The sequence below is a fragment of the Lissotriton vulgaris genome, chromosome 1_1 (genome assembly GCF_964263255.1).
Source record: "Lissotriton vulgaris chromosome 1_1, aLisVul1.2, whole genome shotgun sequence".
Lineage (NCBI taxonomy): Eukaryota > Metazoa > Chordata > Amphibia > Caudata > Salamandridae > Lissotriton > Lissotriton vulgaris.
In genome coordinates this window covers 1,872,854,362-1,872,871,431 of record NC_141685.1, presented here as the reverse complement: position 1 = coordinate 1,872,871,431, position 17,070 = coordinate 1,872,854,362, and the positions used below count along the sequence as shown (strand labels likewise).

The 17,070-nt window shown below is 44.6% G+C and overlaps 1 protein-coding gene and 1 pseudogene across 1 annotated transcript in view; both read right to left on the bottom strand.

The window, feature by feature from the left end:
• The window catches only part of LOC147751328 (uncharacterized), a 34,775-nt pseudogene extending 33,989 nt beyond the window's left edge, over positions 1 to 786 (bottom strand).
• Positions 1 to 17,070, bottom strand: part of CAPZA2 (capping actin protein of muscle Z-line subunit alpha 2) — a 314,968-nt gene that overhangs the window by 283,118 nt on the left and 14,780 nt on the right. The gene's annotated exons all lie outside the window — the stretch shown is intronic.

Below are 17,070 nucleotides of genomic sequence, written 5' to 3'. Positions count from 1 at the left end.
GAACCTTTGGTATGAATTTAGGATTAGTTCTTAAGATAACTCTGTCCTGTTTGAACTGTAAGAAAGGGTCTTGAATGGAGAAGGCTTGGAGCTCACTCACTCCTTGCTGATGTGAGCGCTAGTAAGAGAGCTGATTTCCATAACCGATATTTGATGTTGGCTTTGAGTATTGGCTCAAAGGGATGTTTCATTAACTGAGCCAGTACGATGTTGAGCTGCCAGGTAGGTGGCAAAGCCCTCACTGGAGGGAATGTCCTGAACAATCCTTTCAGAAACTGCTTGATCAGTCTATTGGACCAAAGAGAAGCACCAGACGAAGAACGCCTATACTGAGATATAGCCGCCAGGTGAACTTTTATTGAGGTGTGGGCCAACCCGGAGTTAGCCAAATGAAGCAGATCAGGCAGAATCTGTGCCGGCGAAGACTCGAATGGGTGTATCCCGTTTGTCTTACACCATATACAGAATCTTTTCCACTTCAACTCGTGGCAGATGGAGCGTTGCCTGCTTAGAGAGTCCGCCAGGGTATTGTCTGCCCCTGGGACATACTCTGCCCGTAAAGAAATGTTGTTTTGAAGTAGCCACTTCCAAATACGTTGAGATTCTAGCGATAGCGTCAGAGATAGAGGTCCCCTTTGTTTGTTCAGATAGTGCATTGTGGTGGTGTCGTCCGTTCTCACAAGCACTGGGGAATCCTTGATCCGGGGCAGGAATGCTCTTAGTGCCAGGTAGACTGCCCTCAATTCGAGAAGATTGATGTGCAGCTGTTTTTCTGTCCACGACCATAGCCCGTTGATCTGGAGTTCCTGCAGAAACGCACACTATCCCTCCAATGAAGCATCTGTGGTGATCACATGTGGTGAGATTGGTAGTAGGAATGGAAGACCCTGGTCCAGATTTTGAGGTTGAAGCCACCAGTCTAGGGCCTGCACCATAGATGGAGTGATCTGGATTAGATCGTCAAAGGATACTGTACACTGGATCCACTGAGTGGATAGTGCCTCCTGCAGCGGCCGCATACGAAGACGGCAGTGTGGGATCAACAGGATGTTGGAAGACGACATCCCCAATAATGACTTGTACAGGCGCACCATGATGGTATTCTTGGCCTGAATCCGGGCTGCAAGAGACCCGAGTTTGAACTGACGTTCCTGTGAAGGAAAGGCTTTTTCCTGATCCGTATCCAGGACTGCCCCCAAGAAAGTGAGGCGTTGGGAAGGCTGAAGTACAGACTTTTCTTGGTTAAGAGCGAGTCCCAGGTTTTCGAAGAGTTGTAGATCAGCGTCTGAGGACCTGCTCACGCCTGCGAAAGTAGGTGCCTTGACAAGCCAGTCGTCCAAGTATGGGAAGACTTGGTGATGGTGATGGCGTTGGCGAAGATATGCTGCCACCGGAGACAGGCATTTTGTAAAAATGCAAGGAGTTGATTTCAGTCCGAAGGGCAGCATCTGGAATTGGTAGTGTCTGCCTGCCACCGCAAACCTGAGGAATTGTCTGTGGTTCTTGTGGATCAGTATGTGGAAATAGGCATCTTGTAGGTCTAAAGACACCATGAAGTCTTTTGAATCGATGAGCTGCAGCACCTCCTGGATGGACACCATACGGAACGACTGTTTCTTGAAGTATCCGTTGCGGTCTCGTAAGTCCAATGTAGGTCTCCATTTTTTCTCCTTTTTCCGTATAAAGAAGAATCAGGAATAGAGTCCTTTGCCTTTCTGATCCAGAGGTACTTTTTCTATAGCTCTTTTGTGGAGCATTATAGAGAGTTCCTTTTGTAGGAGATGTAGATTCTTGTGGTTCATTGGACGTGGAGGATTCCAAGGAGAAGTTTCCAAAAACTCCAATGAATGTCCGAACTGGACTAGCTGAAGGACCCAGCGATCCGTTGTAATTTGCTGCCAATTGTGGAGAAAAGATGAGATTTTTCCTTCACCTGCGCAAGGTGGAGAAGAAATGGAGGCCTGCAGTAGAAAGAGGTCATTGCCTTCTGGCTGTGTCTTTCTTCCCTCCTCGTCCACGAAAGGAAGATTTGTGTATGACAACTGATTTTGTTGCTGCTGCCTTTGTTGGTACTGGGATTTGTACTGCTGGTTTATTTATTTACTGACATTTATAGAGCGCAAACAATTACCCGTGGGCGTCTCGGCGCTAGACTGCAGTGATGTCCCTCCCTAAGTAGAAGAAGAAAGTAGACGCGTGAGCTATATTTACTGGTTGAATAGCCAAGTCTTCAGTTTTTTCCGAAACTGAAGGAGTGAGGGGCTTGTTTTTATGTGGTGTGGCAGAGTGTTCCAGATTTTAGGAGCCGCGACTAGGAAGCGGCGGTCGCCCCAGGAGACTGTTCTCCTGCGAGGGACCACTAGTTGGTTAAGTGATGTGGATCGGAGTGTTCTGACCGGGTTGCAGAGTATTAGTTGGTCTTTGAGTAAGCGAGGTCCTTGATCCTGTAGTATTTTGTAGACTGTGCACAGAGATTTGAACTTTATCCTGTTTTGGATGGTAAGCCAGTGATAGCTTTTCAAGGTATCCGAGATGGGCACAAATTTAGGTTTTTTTGACAGCAAGCATGCAGCCGCGTTCTGGACAATCTGCAGCTTTTTGGTGACTCTGCTTTGTGCATTAAGAAAAAGTCCATTGCAGTAGTCTAATGATGTCAAGATCAGAGAGGTGACTAATGTATTGACGGCCGAATCTGGTAGAAAAGGTATGATTTTCCTTATCATTCTGAGTTTGAAATGGGCAGTGGCTGCCACCTTATTTGCATTAGCCATAAAATTGAGCTGGTCATCAAATATGACTCCTAGGTTTCTAACCTTAGAGGTTGGGCAAGGTGGGGTGCCAAAAGCCAGTGGCCACCAGGCTGCAGACCAGGCTGGCGATAGAGTGCCAAAGATAACCACCTCCGTTTTATCGGAGTTAAGCTTCAGGCAATTTCCTGCCATCCACTCACCAATAGCAATCATTCCAATTTGGAACCGTGCTGCTACCTCTTGCCCATCTCCCTTTATGGCCAACACCAGTTGAGTGTCGTCTGCGTATGAGGTTAGGCTCATCCCATGTGCTTTGATGACACTAGCAAGGTCCGACACATATATGTTAAATAGTGTCGGACTTAGGGATGAGCCTTGAGGAACCCCACACGGTAACGACAGGTTGGCCAATTGGAAGGGACCTAATGTGACCGCCTGGGATCTGTTGGCCAAGAAGGAAGCAAGTAGGTCTCTCGTAGTGAGCTGAATACCCATCTTCTCGACACGGTCGACCAAGATCTTGTGGTCGACCGTGTCGAAAGCTGCCGAGAGATCTAGGAGTACCAGCAATGCTGTTCCTCCTTGGTCGCGGATGATTCTAATGTCTTCCGCTGCTTTGATGAGAGCGGTTTCCGTTCCATGGTATTTACGGAAACCGAACTGGGTGTCATCCAGCAAGTTGTTACTTTCTATGTATTCCGACAACTGCTGATTCATGGCCTTTTCTGTGACTTTCGCTAAATAAGGGAGACTTGCTATAGGCCGGTAGTTTTTTAATTCTTCCTTATCTAGACTTGGCTTTTTAAGCAGAGGTTTGATCAGCGTGTTTTTCAAAGAATCAGGATAGGTTCCAGATATCAATATCGTATTGCAGACATGAGTGATGATTGGGAGGATTGTATCTGATACCATGGCGAGCACAGAAGTTGGGCATGGATCCAGAGCTGATCCGGATTTGATAGATTTAACTATGCCCTTTGTTTGGTCAGTGGTTTAAAACTAGTCATGGTATTTTTTAGGATGGTCGTGGGGGTGGTAACACTACTGATGCTAGGATCTGAAGTGAAGGCTTGGTATATGTCGTTTACCTTCGAGAAGAAAAACTCGGACAAGGCGTCGCATAATGATTGTGATGGGGGCGGATTTAGGTTTGGTGTGTTACCGGAGAGGGTTTTGGCAATGTTGTATAGTTGCTTGCTTGAGTTTTTCGCTTTCTCTATGTGTAGTGAGAAAAAATGCTTTTTTGCTGCTGTTATCATTGCTTTGTAGGTAGCGAGAGCTTCTTTATATTTTTCCTTGTTTTCGCTATCATAGGTTCTGCGCCAGTGCCTTTCCCTGTTCCTTGTTAGTTGTTGTTGGGTTTTTAATTCATCTGTGTACCACTGGGCAGTTGGCATGCTCCTGTTTCTTGAGTGGGATTTGGTAGGTGCCAACTGAGTCGTGGCATCACCCAACCATTCATGGAATTGGTGAGTAGCGATGCTAGGATCACTGGATAGGTCAGGGCTGGTGTTGTTTAAGAGTACATTTAGGTCATTAGGATTAATGTCCTTCCATGCTTTGAAAGTGCCTAGTCTCGAGTATGAGGCCTTCTTCCTCAGAGAGCCTTTGATGGTTAGGCTACTAAATATGACTGAGTGATCTGTCCAGGCCATGGGAAGAACTGCCGTTATGTGGAAGCCTTCAGCGTTTGTAAATATACCATCCAGCGTGTGACCTGCCTGATGGGTAGGAGCCGTGACCAATTGTCTAAGGCCCATTATTTCTAAATCAGATGTGAGGGCAATGGTATCCCTGTCACTGTTTTGCTCCAGGTAGAAATTGAAGTCGCCCAAAATTGTGGTGGACTCTTCAGTAACCATGGATTCGGTAATGGTACTTAAATTGGCAAGGAACGCTGATCTGGTCCCGGGGGGGGGGGGGTCGATAAAGGAGTACTCCCTTAAAGTTACAGATCGGTGTGAATGTTATATTGAAATGTATAGCTTCACATGATGAGATGGGAATAGGCGAGATGCGGACCTCATATTGCTCTCTTATGATGGCTAATCCACCTCCTTTCTTTAGGGCCCTATCCTGCCAATAGGCAATATAGCCTGGAGGAACTGCTGTAACGAGGTCAGGGGCAGATGCCTCCTCCGTCCATGTTTCTGTGATGTAGAGAGCATCGAGATTAAAATCGCTGATAAGGTCAGCTATTTCTTGGCAAGGTTTGCTCAAGGATCGCGCATTGATGAGTGCCATAGTAACGTGCTTCTCTCTCTCATGTTTTAAGGTTTTAGCTGAGGTGGTGGAATTGTACGTAGCGAGTAAGGTGTTGCAGTGAGAACATTCAGCATTAACCTCCAAGGGAAAATGCGATAGGTCGAATTTGTTGCAAAGGGGGGCGTAGGTGGGGCAAAGCTCCAGTAACGTACTGCGATTATACGAGAGTGTACGAGCAGGGGTTATGGCTGTACGATGATTTGTACCCCCGATAGCTACCTCTTGAAGGTTGTCCTCTTCCTCTGGAGCCCCGAAAGGAAGTATTTCTGAACTGGAGAGTACTTAGGGCTTTCGCAGTATCAGTATCCTTCTTGATACCTTGCAGCATCTCGTCTAGGTCTTTCCCAAATAGTAGCTGGTTATCTAACGGCATGTCCAATATCTTGGCCTGCACTTCCAGTCTGAAAGATGTGGCCTTAAGCCATCCTTGGCGCCTTAGGACCGCAGCCCCTGCCAATTGTTTTAATCCTGTGGAGGCGATATCCATCGCCACGTCTATCATTTCAGAGGGTGAACGATCGCCCTCAAGGAGAATCTTTTTTGCTTCCTTTGGTCTTCTGGGATAGTACCCAAACATGGAGCAATATCCGCCCACATTTGGCGGTTGTAGCGCCCTAACAGGGCTAAGGAGTTAGCCGCTCATACAGTGAGGGCTGACATGGATGAAAACCTTTTGCCAATATCCAGTTTACGACCCTCCTTATCTGGTGGCGCAGTCAACGCCGCCGATGGATTATTAGATTTACACTGCGCAGCCTGGATAATGACAGAGTCTGGTTTTGTGTGACTTGTAAGGCATGCAGGAGCTGTGTCAGGAGCCTTATACTTTTTGTCGAGCCTGGGTAGGACTGGAGGCAAAGATGAAGGATTCTTCCTTATTTTCACTCCCTGATCCCAAATATACTTAATAATGGGAATGGATCTCACAGCCTTTTGAAATGGCTCTTTAAAGTCATACAGGAAGCAATCCTGAGGTTGCGTGGTCATTTGGATCTTGAATCTTGAAGCAGCCCTTTCCAAGATGTTATGGAACCCTCCAATGTCTTCTGGAGGAGAGTCTGCCTGTGCTTGGTCAGGGGAAGCCGGATCGGGAATAACGTATTCATTCCATTAGTCTTCCTGCAGTTCTCCTTCTTGCTGTTCCTCCTCGTCTTGTGCTCCTCCTTCCTCTTGTTCATCAGAAGACGGTAAAGGAGGCAAATAAGCAGTGTCCGGTTGAATGACCAGCGGAGGCCGCCAGGGGCGAGGTGGAGGGCTAGGTGTCACAAGTGGCAGTCGCAGCCCTACTGGAGGAGGCGGATTGGAAGGAAACCGCTGCTTATAATCCGCAATGAGAAATTGTAAATCCGTCACTATGGATGCTGGAAGACACACCATAGGTTGTGAAGGTGGAGGAGGAGTAGAGTGATGTTCCTCCTGGAAATCCATTCCTTCCTGATCCAGGTCTTCACACTCAGAACTTTCATGGATTTTAATGTTAAAGTTCTGATGGGTTGGTAGCTGTCGGAAACAGTGAGCCATCCTCAGAATCCTCAGTGTCCAACAAATGAGCCGGTGGCAGTGGCTGGACTCTACTTGATGACGTCAATTCTGGCGTCAAAGTACGCTTAGTTATCCTGAAGTGTGTGTAAGAGTACTTCAATGAAGGTGATCCTGTCGTCAGCGAGCCCGTCGACGGTATGGTCGTCGACGGGGGAACGTTGTCTGATATAGCAGGCGTCGACAGCAGCGTCCTAGTCGACGATGGAACTTTGACGGCAGCATAGTCGACGGTGTTTTGTTAGTCGACAGCAGTGTCGACGCTGGAGACGTCGTCGATGGTACAGTCGACGGCTTCGTTCTCGTCGACGCTGGTGTCTAAGTCGATGGTTTCGTCGACTGCTTCGTCGATGACGGAACTGTCGACGAAGGCTTCACTGTCGTCGACAAGGATTTCATCGACGTCGATGGGGCTTTAGTCGTCGACGATGAGGATTTTTGTTTCAGCGACGAGGAAGCACTCGTCGATGGGGGCTTCGCCGTCGATTTTTTAATTATTATTACAGATGGAATGGACCTACCAGTCGACCACGAGACTGAAGTAGTCGTCGGCTTTGAGGAGAATGACGAAGCCATCGATGTGGAGATTGTTGACGTCAACGTTGTTACAGCCACCACTGAAGATGTCATGAGAGGCTTTTTGAAGGTAGTAACCTGAAGAGATACGTTCTCAGCCATGGCCTTTGAACGAACCTCTGAAGACTTGGGCGTCTTCTTTTGAGGTGGCTCCAAAGATGGTCCTGGGGATGACGTTCTAGGCCTTTTGGGAGAGGAATGAGTACTTTTAATGGAACACTCACTCTCCCCTGAAGAGACAACCCGGTCCTTGTCCTTAAGTCTCTGGAGCCAGAGCAGCAGGCGTCCCTCTCTGTCCTTCAGAGTTTTGGTCGAAAAAGTGCGACAGACCTTGCAATCCTTTGCAGAGTGGTCAGGGTATAGACAGTAAAGGCAGTCCTCATGTCGGTCATCAACATGAAGCCTCTTTTTTCCACAAGAGGCACAGGATCTAAATAGCCCTTTTTTTTTTTTAGGAGTGTCAGCCATGTTCAACTGAAGAACTCCTCACAGAGAACAGTTTCTGAGAGAAAAATATTGAAATAAGTAAAGAATACCAGAAAAACTGAGCAGAGCTCAGAAAAGACTCCCTTAGCACGACGTGCGGTAGAAATTCCGAGGGACTAGGGCTCCTTCCAGGAAGGTTCTAGAGGGTGGTGATATCCGATTGGCTCTTGGCCAAAGTTTGGTCCTTTTTACAAAAGGACATGGATATGTTACTAATGAGAGGCCTCTGGCCTATTACTATGTATATGTCTATATGACATTACTCTTTTTATGTACAAGGGACTCCCACCCCGACGACGGGGAATGATTCAGGCATGTGAATCTATGAAAGATACCTATAATACTGGATAATCCTTTTGAACTCTTCAACAAAGAAGAAATCTCAACTGTCAGGGTATTCACAGACAGGTTTACTTCTAGGTACTCGGCATCAAGGAATTAGATTCTAAAGAGGACAACTCAATCTTGCTTGACTTCAAAGCATATGGCATTGGTGAGTTTGATTGAAAGACAGTCGACATCAAGCAGTTCACTGTAGAGAAGTTTGTTATTTGCTGTAAAAAGACTTCTTCAAATAGTAGGTCCAAAAGCCCCTTAAGGAAGCTCCCAATAAAAAACACACTCACTAGACCTCTTTCACAGTAGAAAATGTCAATGAAGAAGCCCATACCAACTCCTCGAAACTGCAGTCTGAACTAACTCATCAAAATCCTGGGGCCCTGCCATTAAAAATGTTAAGTTGTCATGGTGATTGTACCCACTATTACTAAGATCTCTTTCTAGGATTACACAGTAATTTTTCTGTACTTGCTGACCTGAGAGGTGGGCATGAAAAAGCAGAACATACCCACAAATGTCCTCAAACTTTTCTGTTATATTTAAACCTCTACAACATAGGGTCCCTGCTAGACTGTTGACACCACTGGTTTTAAGTTTCATCAAGCAGATCATGAAAATCCACTTGACACTTTACTTTCGAACACAGCAGCTCCTTGCAAAAAACTAAAAGCCAGCAGACCAAGGACCCATTTTCCTTCAGTCAGATATGCCAACTGCTTTGCACACTAACTCCGCAGTGTAAAATGCTACATGGCTTCAACAACATAATTCGTGTTGCTGTAATAAGAGCCAAAAAAATGGCAGAAACAAATGATGCACTTCAACCATACTAATGGAGATATTAAGTTACACTGACCTCTTAGGGCGGAAGTTTGATTGTGGAACACAATGCTATGTTTTTCAAAGACCCTCCTAAGAGGCAAGAAGTAGGACTTCTTGGGGGTGGTACATTTTGAGCCATGTCATCAATTATTCTACAGATGCAGCTTCATAGCTTAATGATATGGCATCATTATGTGCCACCCAGTGTGGCTGAAAATCAAGGCACGATAATGTGCAAGAAACAATGCATCTTCTACAGAAAATACTCTGTTCATGTGCTTATAACAAGATGAAAGAAGAAATAAACACTGTTAAATAGGTTGAGCTAAAAAGGAAGGAGTGCCCCAGCTCATGCGAAGCTTAGCAAATACGCCACAAAAATGAGTATGCTTATCATCCCTTGTGGCAGTACACTCCATACGTGGATCACCAGAAACCTTCATCCATTTAGAAGAGGCCTATGAGGGAGCGAGCAGGCTAGCATTCATCGAACTCAGCAGCAATGTCCATTTCGTCATCAAAAGAATGATGTACCTGCATTACCCACTTCTGTGGGGGAGAGCAAGAGAGTGGGAGGGGCGGGGCGGGGTGTTGAGCTGGAGCTTTGCCAACCTGCTAGTTTCCTCACTTCATATGTGCCAAAAAGTATTCCTAGCCAATACAGCTATTCACCGAAACCTGTCAATTCGGTTTTTGGCATGAAAACATTCTGATAAATTCAAATAAATTGTCCAAGCAGCACGCTGTAGAAACATATTTCACTGTGAGGGTGTGCTTGAGGTAGCTAGCACTCAAGAGACTGTGGTATTTCAAGGGAAAGACCTCCACTTGAAAAACTACACAACGATGTACATTTTTTTTTAATAGTAAAGACGTTTGGTGCTATCTACATCAAGATAGATTGTTCACTAAAATGGACACTCGTGCAGCCCAACAGAAAAGTAACTACTGGGTTAAGTACATCTTCACAGTTTAGAGTAATGTTTGGAATTTAGGGACTGCTGGGTAGATGAAACTGCATGCTTGGAATTATATTCAATGAATATGCTGTGTTTTTAAAGCCATGTACGTTTAAGTGTAAAAGAAGCTCTCATTAACCTGTTATAACAAATTTATACGGATTGTATAAAATAGTCCGCCAATTCCATGACGTTGTTTACTTGTATGGCCTTTGCTCAGAAGAAAACATAAGAAGAGTTACATCTCTGTGCTTATTATATTCAATGAATATGCTGTGTTTTTAAAGCCATGAACGTTTAAGTGTAAAAGAAGCTCTCATTAACTTGTTATAACAAATGTATAAGGATTGTATAAAATAGTCTGCCAATCCCAGGACTTGGTTTTCTTTTATGGCCTTTGCACATAAAAAGAGTTACCTCTCTGTGCTGGCTTGCTATCCAAGAATATAAAGATCAGTGACAATGGCATGACAAATGACAGCTACAACTAGGAAGAGCTAAAATATTTCTTCTTTAGACTAAAGAGTTTCATACCATAAAATTGTGCTAGCTTCACGGTCAAGATCTTTACCACTTGAATGAGAAACTTTCAATACCTTTGTCTGTCTCAGGAACAAGCCATGGCTTCACAAGATTTTATTTTGAGGGATTCTTTGCAAGACAGAATAGTTTAATTACACAACTGTAAATGCCTCACTGATGTTCACTATATGGCCATCAAGTAAAAGGTGATTGTTTTTAAAACCTAATTTCTTAATAGGACCATAGTCCAAGCTCTGCAGTCAAGACACAAGAAACAAAGACTGTATTTACCGATACTGCCAGAATATTATGCAGTTTGCCACCGGATTTCTGTCAGTAACTATTGTTCAAAGGATTAAACCCAAAAGGAGCTTAGACAGAGGGGTTCATCCCAGTAGCAGTAATGGGATACTGTCAAAAAGGTAATAATTGAGGCAACTGAAATACAGCCTTTTTGAAGAGGTGTTGGGAGCATGTTAACTAACAATACTGGTACGGTAGGCATTTGGGCTATTTGCTTACAACTTTTTTTGTGGGCAGAACATACAGTCATGTTTGTTGAAATCAAACACACCTGCAGGAAATGACATCTTTTTTTCATGGTTCTCCCATTTTTTCATGTCTACTTTTGATGACCTTGTGCGTAGGGGCAATGATAAACCGTGGTGTATTACATGTGCTTTCACCCTAGAACATGTACTGCACACTGGATTTACCCAATTGGTAACTTAACTTTGCTACAAGGCCAAGACAGAAAATGCATGAAATGCCCCAATGGCATGGAAGTTAAATGACATACATTGGCTCCTTTGTCTTTTTTTTACATCACTGCAGTGACATGCCAAAAACAAAATTAATAAGGCACTCCTAAAGTGTGTCTTTCAAACACAGGGGGATTTAATATATATGTTACGTATTACACATTAGGAATAGCGTGTCCTCACAGCGACCACCAAGAAACTTTATTTCGATGAACAAACTCAGGTGTTATTACAATCTTTATTTTAGCTCTCTACTTGGAAAAATGTCAGGAGAATTATTCAAAGTTACTTTCCACTCAGTTTAAAAAAATCTAACTTATTGGTAAAAGTAAATATTTCATAACTTTAGTGGAAAAGTAGCTTTAAGTATACTTGGTGCTGCCTGAGGCAAAACAGTTTTAGAACCAGTTTGTCATTCAGCCTCACTTCGGGGGTGCAACCCATTCTTGGCTTAGGAGTTAACAGGCCAATGGCCTGGCCTCTGGGACCGGCTAGCCAAGGACAATAGTTTGGCCTCTGAGCCTAGGAAGGCAAAGGTCAGGTCAACAACTGGTCACTTCACAGGAATTAGCCATTTAGTAGGGGTACAAGAACAACTGGAAAAACGAGACAGCAGTCACACTAGAAGGCACCAAATGGGTCTAGCAAGATCTGGTACAAACTGTAATATAACATTCATTCCTATAATACTACACATCTTTTAGAATACACTGTAAAATAACTGTTATGCCAAAGTAGACTGCACATCATTTAAAGAAGAGGCAGTGGGCGATTGTGATTTGCCCAGAATCACAGGATGTATGAGCCTCCGGCAAGACAAGGCTGGGTCCCTGGCTTCAAAGTCCGCCACTCTAGTCGTTAAGCCACATCCTCTCCTGATGATGAGTGGCAACGAGGTCTCGGCATCTGTTCTCCCCATTGTAAACCAGCTGTACTTACAGAACAAGCAAGGGATCTTAGTCCATTAGTAAGCTCCTAACTATGGCTCTCACACCAATCAAGCCGTTGCTGTCATTCTGGGTAATACCAGCATGAGAGCAGCGTCTGGATTGGCGTAGGGGAACCCTGCGGCATGCCAGGAGTTGAGAAGCAGAGGCCGAAGTGCACCAAAGCTGGAGAATGCAGTTAAACATTTTTTTTTATTCTTCTCCCTTGCGCTGTTCCCCCAACACCCACGCTGCCTCACCACTTAAATGCCACAGCAGCCGCCATTGAACGTCTGATCCCAGTTTACAAGATGTGAGCCAACAACGTGTATATGACTTATGGCACATGATGACTAAACTTGGCTAGATGATGCTAGTATCTAAACTAGACAATTATCTGTGTAACAATTGTTTTATTTTAAAAATGTGGCACTTGTTAAGAGTTCTTCATGAATGTCAACTCTAGTGGCATCACTTGCTTTGATTATTCAGTTGTATAACATATGAACTCCCTTTCTGTGAAGGCATCTATGTCAAACAGTGTCCGATGTCATTTCCGCCCAACTGACATTTTGTTGAATAGATGCCCATTGTACGTTTTATATAAAGTTAGCATTCAATTAAAATAATGGCACACAAGCTTATTTCTTAAAGTATTACACACCGAAATCTTTTAACAACTGACTAAAGAATTAAAACTTAAATGAAATATTTATAACAAAAAAATGTATTGCGTGTATGGTCGGCCAAGCTACCTCTGCCCCTCTCACAGCGGTCTTAGAAGGAAGAGAAATATGCAGCCCTGCGACATAGGAGGATGTAGCGCTGACACGGAGGTTGGCAGGAGTGTGCGAGGCCTTTGATAAATCAGGCTGGGGATGGAAAACAAAACTGATAAATAATGCGCTAAGCAGGGGAGGAATCCGGAGGAGCAAACAGGATGCCATTTACGGATGCCAGAGAGCCGTTTTTGAGACGCTAACAACTCGCCCGAGTACAGTTGTTTTGTAAATAAGTGACGTCGCCGAGGCCTGCTGCTCGCTGGTGTGACATGCACACCCTGCCAGTAATTATGTCGCTGCAGCCTCCTAGCCTCCCAGTAACCACCAACCCAGTTCCCCCTACCTCCCGAGAAGTGTGTGAGGTACAATTACTGCCTCTATAATTTGTGCTTTTCAGGTCCCTTCCTCTACTGTGCACAGAGAGCCCCGAGTGGCGCATTGTGGTTGAGGAGAGAGAAAGGGGTATTTCATGCAGGATTCATCTTGCTTGAAGGTAGCGCAGTGTGTTAAAGAGCCTGTTGCAGAGTTCTACCCTTTCACCCATTTGCAGTCCCATAAAATGAGTGCCATGGTCTTGTTTATTTAGAACACCCATTGTTTAGGCACGAAAACAGCTACATTTGTTGTCGTCACCATTCAAACGACGACGTTTTTCATATGCCATGTTCCCGTTCTTTCTCCTGCGCAGATAATTATAAAGTTACTGCGAAGCTGCTGGATCATAGCACATTTTACGGGAACAAAAACAGTAGCGAGGGTTGGAAAGTGAGGTCTCTTGCTGGAAAGCTGCAATGGAAACTGTTGCTAGATAAATACAGCTTAAAGAACCAGTGGTGCATGTGCACTACAGTGAACGGGGGGAGGGAGGGCGGCAGCGAGGCGAACGCGCACTGCTGCCCATGCTAGCCACCGTCGGGAATGGAGGTTACAAAGGCGGGACATGCACCCGTCGCCTTTGCCCAATCACGTCCCTTTTTTAAAAATAAAAAAAACACAAAAGCAGATGCCTGACAGAGAAATCCTGATCACACGCACGAGCGTGTGGTCAGCTTTCAAAACCCCATACAAAAGGACTCTTGCTGCGCGAGCACTGCTACGCACTGCAACGCAGGCGCGAGCCCTAAAAACTATCTCTGTTGCCACAGCGGTAAGAAAAATCATCAATAATTCATTAACTACAGGAATCTTTCAAAAAGACTTAAAAAAGGCCATATACACACATTATTAAATAAAACAAATCTGGACATGAATGACCCCGACGGCTACAGACCGATTACAAATGGACCGTTCCTGGGCAAAAGTATAGAAAGAGCAGCATTCGCCCAGATGTCACTATTGACTGGGATAACTCCATACTTTCCGACTCCCAAACAGGATTCTGACCAGTAAGAGGCACAGAATTGTCCCTTGTCGCCATCTGGGGTGATCTTAGAAACCCAATAGACCAGAAATGGGGTTGTGCACTACTTTTGGTACTTTCAGCTGCCATACACAGTTTACCATGACACCCTGATCCAAAGACTCTACAAAGCCGGCATAGAGGCGACTACTCTCGACTGGATCACATCCTACCTTAAAAACAAGACCAATGTCATTGAGACTCCCTTTCTCATCCAAATCGTACTTAACAAAAGCAGAGGTAACTCAAGGCTCTATCATCTGACCCATGCTTCTCAACATTTACCAGAAGTCACTACAGACAATGATCAACAAATGTCATCTCACATGCTATAACTATGCTGATGAACCACACACATACTTTTTAAATTAGAAAATCCCAAAGACATATAAAAAAAAAAAATCAAAAATGTTCAGTTCTCTGAGAGCTGTTGATCAGTGGATGACATGAAGCCACCTAAAACTGAAAGCTTTCAAAAGGGAAATACATGTGGCAAATGGAAAAAAATGTACCCACTCTGCGTCAAGCCCAGCTATCTGGGACCACCTCCTAAATGATCTAAGGAAATAAGAAATCTGGGAATCACCATGGACTTCAAATTATCAATGAATGCCCAAGTGGACAAGGTGGCAAGATCAAGTTTCATTACCATGGAAACTCTGCGAAGCATCTTGCAACACCTAGGACTTCCACACAAGGACCAGGCTACTATCTCTCCTTTACTGTCTAAACTTCATTATGCCAACGGTCTATCACGGATCATCTTTATCAACATTGAAAAAATGATAACAAATTCAGAACTCTGCTGCCAGACTTCTCCAGCATGTAAAGCCACAAGCCCACAACCCCCTGCCTAGAGAGCCCTACATACCTGCATTAGTTGACGGTTGCCAGAAGATACACATTCAAGCTGCTTTCTATCACCCACAAAGTAATACATGGAATAGGACCACTTTTTCTCAGGAATAAAATGACCAAATACATGCACGATTGGCACCTTGCCTCAAAACCCCAACATACAAGAAAAGAAACACAGGTAGTTACAAGAAGCCAAATTATGGAATTCATTACCACCAAACATAAAAGCCACGGAAAACTAGCTTATCTTCAGAAAACTACTCAAGAGATGGCTCTTTCCTACAAGATCATCACACTCAAACACAAATGTACATACAGCATATGCCTGTGCATGTTCATAAATATGTATAATTTGATTAGATGTATGTACTTAGATTGTGCACTTTATACAAAATGTATACTGCATGGTTTTAAAATATATAGATATTCTTTAGGGTGGTCTGCTTAAAAAAATGTATATATTCATTTTTTTTTTCTTCCCCCAGGTACACGTTCTAACTGTCATTTTCGAAAATAATGTTCACACTGAGATAGCATAATGAAAGTCAAAGATTCAAATAAAAATCTCTCCCTCCCCCTCTCTCCGTTCGGCTCTATTAAAGCACATCTCCGTAATAAATACTGTGCAACGAATCTGAAACATTGGTAAAGACTTTCTGGTGACATAATTATACAGTTCTAGATAGAACAGAAGCTCCCTTCATTCCGCAGTCAGACAGACATCGCATTCTCTCTCCTCCTTACTAGATCCCGCAACTCAAGAGTTCAGGGCATCCGGAGGATCCAATAGCTTAGCAAGCTTTGCCGCCCAGGCCTCCAGGTCGGCAACAAGTTTACTGTCCTTGTGCATATGGCTCTCCCGGCAACTGCCCACTCAGCCATATCCCTCAGTCAATCCGCTACTTTCGGTGAAAAAGGAGACATCCATCGAACGGCTATGCTGCATTTGACAAATACTAGACCCAGGAGGAGAAACTTCCTACTCAGTTTCTTTTTTATCAACTGGGATACGTCCCAACAGATGGAGCCCAACAGCCCGGGAAGTGACCACCCAGTAGTGGCATTCAGAGACTTTAAAATCACCTCCCAGTAGGCATCCAGAGACCAGCCAAATAATGCAAAAAAAGTGAGCTCCCTGCCCGGCACAGAACAGACAGGAGGAAGGCTGCACAGGGTAGATTGCATGCTGTGTACTTGGCAGACCCCCCAGGATATAGCGGCATGGATTGGCAAATTTAGCGGCACAAAAATGAAAATTTAGCGGCACAAAAATGGAAATTTAGCGGCATTTTATTTTGGGTTTTTTTGCAACACCAAACACAGATATCTTACTGTTTGAGTTATTGGACTACATGGAGCTATGTACATTTTGTTTATTTACAATTCAACACATTTGTTTTAGGTAAAAGGCATGTTAACCCCTTCAGCGCTGCGAACGTCCAACGGTCGTCGCGTGCACTACCTCGCCAGTGCTGCGCACGACCGTTGGACGTCCGAATCCCGTTAGCGCGATTGAACGTCCGCACTGGGGCGGAATTTGACGCGCTAAACGGGTTAATCTTGGCCATGTACGTTCAGTTCTTCAGAGCACTCCAAGTCTAGACCAGTATTGTGTTGCTGTACAGGTGTCAGTGGAAGCAAGATGCACTTCTGTACATGTGTCTCTAGGAGCAAGATGCGCTTCTGTACAGGTGTCTGTAGGAGCAAGATGCGCTTCTGCACAGGTGTCTGTAGGAGCAAGATGCGCTTCTGCACAGGTGTCTGTAGGAGCAAGATGCGCTTCTGCACAGGTGTCTGTAGGATCAAGATGCACTTTTTCACAGGTGTCTGTAGGATCAAGATGCACTTCTTCACAGGTGTCTGTAGGATCAAGATGCACTTCTGCACAGGTGTCATAGGGATCAAGATGCACTTCTGCACAGGTGTCATAGGGATCAAGATGCACTTCTGCACAGGTGTCATAGGGATCAAGATGCACTTCTGCACAGGTGTCATAGGGATCAAGATGCACTTCTTCACAGGTGTCTGTAGGATCAAGATGCACTTCTTCGCAGGTGTCTGTAGGATCAAGATGCACTTCTGTACA